The 7,405-nt window shown below is 51.0% G+C and overlaps 1 protein-coding gene across 9 annotated transcripts in view; it reads right to left on the reverse strand.

The window, feature by feature from the left end:
- MTMR3 (myotubularin related protein 3) overlaps window positions 1-3,206 on the reverse strand; it is a 72,624-nt gene extending 69,418 nt beyond the window's left edge. For 3 of the 9 annotated variants that reach the window (XM_084867501.1, XM_084867507.1, XM_084867499.1), the window contains exon 1: window positions 2,948-3,206. The gene's annotated coding sequence lies outside the window, so the exon portion shown is untranslated. Of the gene's footprint in view, window positions 1-2,198; window positions 2,567-2,609; window positions 2,808-2,947 lie in introns of those variants that run through there. The other 6 variants (XM_084867508.1, XM_084867506.1, XM_084867505.1 and 3 more) reach the window with 3 other exon arrangements.
- Window positions 3,207-7,405: the final 4,199 nt, after the last annotated feature.

Below are 7,405 nucleotides of genomic sequence, written 5' to 3' on the forward strand. Positions count from 1 at the left end.
CAGGAGGAGACCAATTAATGATTCTCTCTCATCACTGATGTTTCTACCTCTCTCTCCCTCTCTCTTCCTCGCTGAAATCAATAAAAATATATTTTTAAAACATCCTTTAAAAAGTAATAATAATGACACAAACTCTCCAACAATCTGTTTTTCCATTATTCTAAATGTCTCTGCATCTAATAAAATGTGATCCTTAGCCGAGACCGGTTTGGCTCAGTGGGTAGAGCGTCGGGCTGAGGACTGAAAGGTCCAGGGTTCGATTCCGGTCAGGGGCACGTACCTTGGTTGCGGGCACATCCCCAGTGGGGGGTGTGCAAGAGGCAGCTGGTCGATGTTTCTCTCTCATCGACGTTTCTAACTCTCTATCCCTCTCAATTCCTCTCTGTGTAAAATCAATAAAATATATTAAAAAAATAAAAATGTGATCCTTAAAAAGGTCATTAACCTAAAAAACTTAAGACACATTTTTTTAAGACACATTTAAGATCCAAAAACTAAGGGACAGGATAGTGTCCAAAGACATTCTTTAGAAAAACAATCTCTTGAAGAACTCAAAGTTACCAACTACCTGAGCTAAAAACTGGCTCTTCACTCCAATGAGGGAAAGATATCAAGTAGCTTTTCGTAACTAACGTTATCAATCACCTTAACAGCTTTTTCCCATCTCACTACTACTCATTCATTCACAAACACTGAGGGCGGATTCCGTGGGAACTCCAGCTAGGTCCTGGAGAAGCCAAGGGCCAAGCAGAAGGTTCCAGTAAGGCATGCTGGGTGCCTTCCCCTCCCCCTCTGCAACAGGCATACCTCCTTCATGGCTCAGCTGCCCCCTGACCACATGAGGTGTTAACCAGAACTACGAGAGATTTAAAAACTGCCTCTACCACTCCTCACCGCCTGGGCACACACACTTCAAGGACTTTTCACAATAAACCTTCCTGGTTCACAACCCTTGTCTCAAAAACTGCTAACTCACCCACTTCCCCTCGCTTCACTAGAAACCTGAGCCAGATGGTGGAGGAGCCACCAGGGTTTGGGATGACGGGCAGCACCTTCCGGGGACCACTCTGGGAGCCAGAGGCAGGCTCACTGCCTCTCCCTCTCCCTTTCCACTGGCTCCTTCCGAGCACCTCTGAATGCACCCCCAGTGGAGCAGTTCCTAACTTACCAAGTGTGTCCCTAAACCCTGCAAAGGAACTTTAGGAGATGGTCAATTCTGTTTTTTAAGTTTCTCAGGCTTCCCCTTCTTCCCTGCCTCTCAAATTCTTAAAGATCTATAAAAAATAATAATAATAAAAAATAAAAAAAACACAATCTCACCAAAACTGGTGAATTCATGAGAATCAACTGGAATACTATAGGGGGACCTAAAGCAGAACTTCACACACCTGGCTGCCCCAATCCTTCGGGATGGAGTCCCAGGCCCCTCCTTCAGAGACTGTGGTCCCGCGGGAGAGGCCGGGGAATCCGCATTTCAGGGGAATCCGCATTTCAGGCCGTTTATCCTATTTCTGACGCCCGAGGTGTTTAACTACTAGGTAAGTCCTGACCTAGAGAGCCTGCCTGGCCTTACAAGCTGAGAAGCGTGGGTCCTCCGATGGTTTGCCATTCACCAGTGGTGCTGACTCCCAAGATCGGCTCTGGGTCAATCTGAAAACGAGGGAGGCGACTAGAGCTGAAAGAGGCCAATCTAAAATTCTAGAACCCTCCAGTTTCAGTTTAATATCGCATCCTGGGCTGGGCTGGCTCAAAACAGGGTCACTGTGAGCTCGTCCAGCCCACCCAAGTCCCAGGCCTTCTCCAACGTGCCCGACTCAGAGGTCCCCTCACCCCATCACCTCTCCATGTGCAAATCACAAGCATTTTACATAGATAGATAGATAGATAGATAGATAGATAGATAGATAGATAGAAAGAAAGAAAGAAAGAAAGAAAGAAAGAAAGAAAGAAAGAAAGCCATCTCGTGTAACCCAACCCAGGCCTCCATGGAGTTACCGGCCACCTAATGAGAAACTACTGCGCCGAACCTCAACTAGAAGAGTATGCGCACTTTTCATTCTTTGTTTTTAAAAAAAATAAAAATAAAAGATACTATCGGATAACAAAGTGAATTATCAAGAGACAAAAAAAAAAAAAAAAAAGTCAGGAATTCAGGTCTCCCCGTCAATGCCTCACTTGGGGCTCCCGTGGGAACTCACAGGTGAGGCGAGGTCAGCAGCCCCGGGAGGGTGTAGGAGGGTGGAATCGCCCCCATGATTTCACCCCCATCACTTGGGGGGTCAAGTTCTCCAGCCGCGGACGGAGCACAAGCAGCAACAATGCGATCGCGGGGCCCCCGCCCCGCAGGGCAATGCCGAGCGGGAGCCCGGCGTCCGCCTCCTCGGCGCGGACCCGTCCCCGGGCGCAGAGCGGCCGGACCGCGTCCCCGGCTTCCCGCCGCCTCCGAACCCCCTTCCCCGCCCCCAGGGCCTCCGGCCCGGAGGACGCCGGCCACCCCGTCCGGCGGGGCCACTCCTCCTTCCCACAAGCCCCGGCCGCGCCGCCGCCGCGGGGGGCTCCCTCCCGGCGCCGGCCGCCCCGAAGCCCGGTCCCGCGGGCGGCGCACTCACCTCCCGGGGCCCGCGGGCATCGGTCCGGACGCTCCACACCCCCTCAGCCCCAAGGGCCGGTCCCGCCAAGTCCGGTAAGGCCGCCCGGCCCCCGGGAGCCCGCCGCCCCGGCGCCGAGGGGCCGGGCCGGGGCTCCGCTCCCCGCGCCTCCCCCGGCGGCCGCCGCCGCCCGGACACCCCCTCTCCGGCCACGCACGCCGCCCCAGCCCCCCGCGGCCGCCGCCTCCACAGGCTGACAGCCGCCGCTCCGGGCCCGGGCCGGCCCCTCCTCCAGCTCCTCCTCACCCCCCGAGGGAGACGGAAGGGGGGGCCCGGGGAGGCGGCGGGGGGCTCCTTACCGGGCGGCAGGACATGGTGAGGCCCGCCGCGGCTCGGCCTCCTCCGCCACCCCACGAGGCTCCCAGCCAGGGCCGGCGGGGGTGGGGGTGGGGGCAGCGCCTGGGCCGCTGGAGCGTCTCGCCGGGGTGCTCCTCCGCCGTCGCCGCCTCCTCCTCACAACCACAACAACATGGCGGCAGCGGCCACACAGAGCGCGCTCCCGACGCCGGGCCGGCGGCGCGGGCGCGCGCGCGCACACACACGCTCGCTCGGGCCTCCAGCTGGCGGTCGTCGGGAAAAGGGGGCGGGGCCGGCGCCGGCTGGGAGGGGGCGGGGCCCCGGTCGTTTGGACACGCCCCTGGGCGTGGGCGGGGCTTAGGGGCGTGGGCGTGGCCGCGGCGCTGGAAAGGCTGGCGGCGGCGGAGAAGCCCAGCTGGAGAGGAGGAGGGAAGGACAAACAGGTGGTCCCCACCTATTTCGGGGGGGAGGGGGAGGCAGATCTTCCTACCTCGATAGCTCTCTGGACAAAGACGACGCCTCACACTCTACTTAACCAGGGAGGTAGCACAACCGTGCACAGGATGAAAGCTCATTTTAAAAGAAGCGTGTAAGTTCAGAGTGTGCTCAGGGTTCCGCTTACCTCCCATTGCAAACTGCTTCCACTAAAGCTCAGCTGCATGAAGTGAGCGCAAACAAACAACATAAATAATAAATAAATTATATATATATATATAGTAACCCATCCAAAACAGCCTGCAGAATTTTACATACTACCTCCACAGAGTTGCATTTTAACATTACACCCTTTGACTTGATGGGAAATATCTGAGAGAACCAGTCAAATGAAATCAATCCTTGCATTTTGGTGTATTTTTTTTCCCCCCACAGTACTCTCTGCAATGACTTAACCATTTTATCACGCTCATCCATTACAATGCAAAAGCTACTTGAACATAAGGATCTCGTTTGTTTCGTTATCCCCAGCATCTAGAACTGCGCAGGACAAGTGAATGGACGGCCAAATTTCTTGGCTTCACTGCTCGCTAATATTTATTTATACAGTTCGCCTAATTGGATCTTCACAGCCTGACTCTGTAGGTACTACCACTATCTCCATTTTACGGATTAACAAACCGCAGCCCAGAATAGCTGCAACTGAAACAAAACTCAAATCCAAACCCAGCGGACAACAGGAATGGGGCCTTACTGTCCTCTTTGTGGCATGTCAGCTGAAATAGAATCCCAGGTAAGAAATTACATTCATGCGAATTGAAAGTTAGGAAAGGATTTGCTTTTCTTTCACAGAAAGGGATGTTCTTCCTTTCTGTGATGCAGGCCGATTGTGTATCATCTCATCTTGGCTTTCAGAAAGCCTGCCAGAAAGCAGCTATATTTGAAGCTCAATGGTGGCCTCCTGTTGGCCTTTTTTTTTTTTTAATTTTTTTGGGGGGTGGGGGACAGTCCACATATTAATGGTGGGTTTTCCCATCTCAACTTTGCACTTCTATTTATTATTTTCACTTTTATTTACACTTTTTTCCCCTCATTTCCCCTTTCTGTTATATGATTATAGCCTTCATGGAGCAAGAGAGGAAATAGTAAGTGCCCAGGACAGATGAATGTCAAATAAAATACATGGTTTCCCACCTGTTCCTCCAGGTTCCCATCAGTTTCCATCTCCTCTGGGCACAAGTTCTGCTCAGGCGAAGGCTGGAGGGTGGGTTTCTATAGTTGGGTGGCCTCCGATTGGATCAAAGACAGACTCCAGAGCAGCTCCCCCAATGAGGAGGCTCAGGACAGAGCCAATAGGATGTGGGCATCCTCTCAGCCAATCCCACAGTTCCCCACCAGGAGAGGGCGGGTTGTTGGCATATCACTTTAACCTGTCTTTAGGCAGATGATGGTGTTTGTTTTTAATCTGGACTAAGGAATTTTAAAAGGAATCTTCCACTAAGATATAGGACGCAAGAGATAGTTGTCTGTGCCCCAAAAAATCGTTATTTGTGCTTCCTCATTCTCATAATCACTAACATGGATTGAACCTTCAGATGTGCTGACGTGATATTAGTGCTTTCCATGCTCAGCTAATGTCACTTTAACAACCCAATTAGCAGGTATTATTACTGTGGATAAACCTGACAAGCTCAAGGGAGGCCTGCTTTGGCAGTCTTGCAGACTCAGAGACCTAAAGGAACCACAAAAGATGGTCTGAAGATTAAATATTTAACCTCAAACAGGTGATGGTGGGCAGTCATGTCCTAGGCTGATATTTTCCCGGACAAAGATCAACTTAGGTCTTTATGGAGCCCTTTGGCCTTTTGGCCTCTGAGATAACATATCTGTGAGATGGCTGGATAACTTGTAGCTTCCCTGATGTGGAGGGCGCCTGGACAGATGCCTCAAATTCCTTCATTATCATGTTAATTATTCCTGCACCCACCTAAGTGTGTGTCCATCATTTTACTTTTTATCCAGTCCCAGGAGTTTCCCACGGCTTTGCTTTATCCCACCTCCTTAATCCGTCACCGAGGAATTCACGTAACCCACCTATGTTCCTCCTTTGATTGCAGTGTATAAATACAGATGTAACCCGCCATTCTCCCAAGCTTTATCTCAACTTGAGGTTTTGCTTCCCAGCATGTGTCGACAGTTTGGCTCAAATAAACTCACAAAAATACGTTACAGGTTTCAATGTGTTTTGTTTTTTCACGTTAACATGACGCTCCCTCATTTTACATATGAGGATCAGGGTTTGAACTCAGATGATTTGATTCCCAGAGCATGCTTTTAAACTTCAGACTGAACCTCATTCCCACTGCTGCCCCCCTGCTTGCTGTTGTTAAGACAGGTCTTTGTAGAATGTCTCTAAATAAGAAACTGCTGCCCTGGCCGGTGTGGCTCAGTGGATAGAGCGTCGGCCTGCAGACTGAAGGGTCCCAGGTTCGGTTCCAATCAAGGGCATGTACCTTGGTTGCAGGCACATCCCCAGTGGGGGGTGTCCAGGAGGCAGCTGATCAATGTTTCTGGCTCTCTATCCCTCTCCCTTCCTCTCTGTAAAAAAAAAAAAAATCAATAAAATATATTTTAAAAAAGAAAGAAAAAGAAAAAAACTGCTGCCTGGCCTTGAAAATGCAGTTGGAGGAAAGGGCCTAACAAGAAGCAATGGAGAGGAAGCCTGCTCTGCATCTAAAGTCACATTTGAATCGTAGTGCCTCCACTTGTTCTTTATTTCCCTTTCCTGTGCCTCGGTTTCCCCGTTGACCCCGTGGGGTTCCAATCACCACATCCTTCACCTCACAGGAGTTTGAAAACTTTTTGTACCTACAAAAAGTCAGACCAATGGATGGCATTTCGGGGGACTTTGGCTGAAAACAAAGCCCTAAACTTTGTGCGATGAGTCAAGGGAAAAAAAAAAAAGACAGAAAACTAATCCAGGCTCCGAGGGCTTCTCACTGCCTTATTTCTCCTGTGAGGGGCCCTCTCGACCCCACAGACCTCCCTCCCCTCCTGCTACCCTCACAGCCTCCTTCCCCTGCTATCTTCAAAGCCGAAACCGCTCTTCCAGCTGCTCGCGGACTCCTTTGAAGTAGCCAGACAGATGGCAAGGTTGATGGATGGCGGTTTCCCAAGGTCACGCCGGGCCCCTGCAAGACGGAGTCTCTCAAGCCTCCAAAATGCAACCTTCCCAACACGTGGTCCTGCTGCCTAATGACCAAAGTCACTGCCCCTTCAGGGGGTGCTTTGTGCGGATTATCCCGGCCTCCCACACCCCCTCATCAGCTCCTCAACCTCTCAGCTTTGAGAAACCGTTTGCCCTTGGGTAAGATGGAAACGAGAATTGGACCCGCACTGATGTGATTCAAATCTCCAGAGGTATTTTTTTTAAGGATCCACACTGCAGCCCTCCTGCGGGCCTGGGTCAGCTCCACTCAAGTTCAGCAAACAGCGAGGGGTCTTACAACTGGGGTCCGGGGTCCCCAGGGAGCCCTGAGACTCTTTCAGAGACCCAGCTGGATCCAAACTGTTTTAATAATAATACGAAGAAATTATTGCCCTAACCGGTTTGGCTCAGTGGATGGAGCATTGGCCTTAGGACTCAAGAGTCTCAGGTTCGATTCCGGTCAAGGGCATGTACCTTGGTTGTGGGCACATACCCAGAAGGGAGTGTGCAGGAGGCAGCTGACCAATATTTCTCTCTCATCAATGTTTCTAACTCTCTATCCCTCTCCCTTCCTCTCTGTTAAAAAAAAAAATCAATGAAATATATTTTTTATTAAAAAAGAAATTATTTACCTTTTCTTTTTTTTTTTAACCATGTTGACATTTGCACTGACGGTGCCAAGGCGGCAGTGGTAAAATTGGTGGCACAAATCCAGGCGTCGGTACCCATCCGTACTAGCAGCCATTATCTTCTTCACCGGCATGCACTGGTAGTCAACAAAACACCGGTGTCACTTAAGAATGCCCTCGACAAAGCA

The sequence above is a fragment of the Pipistrellus hanaki genome, assembly GCF_964339955.1.
Source record: "Pipistrellus hanaki genome assembly, chromosome: 19".
In the NCBI taxonomy this organism is placed as follows: Eukaryota; Metazoa; Chordata; class Mammalia; order Chiroptera; family Vespertilionidae; genus Pipistrellus; species Pipistrellus hanaki.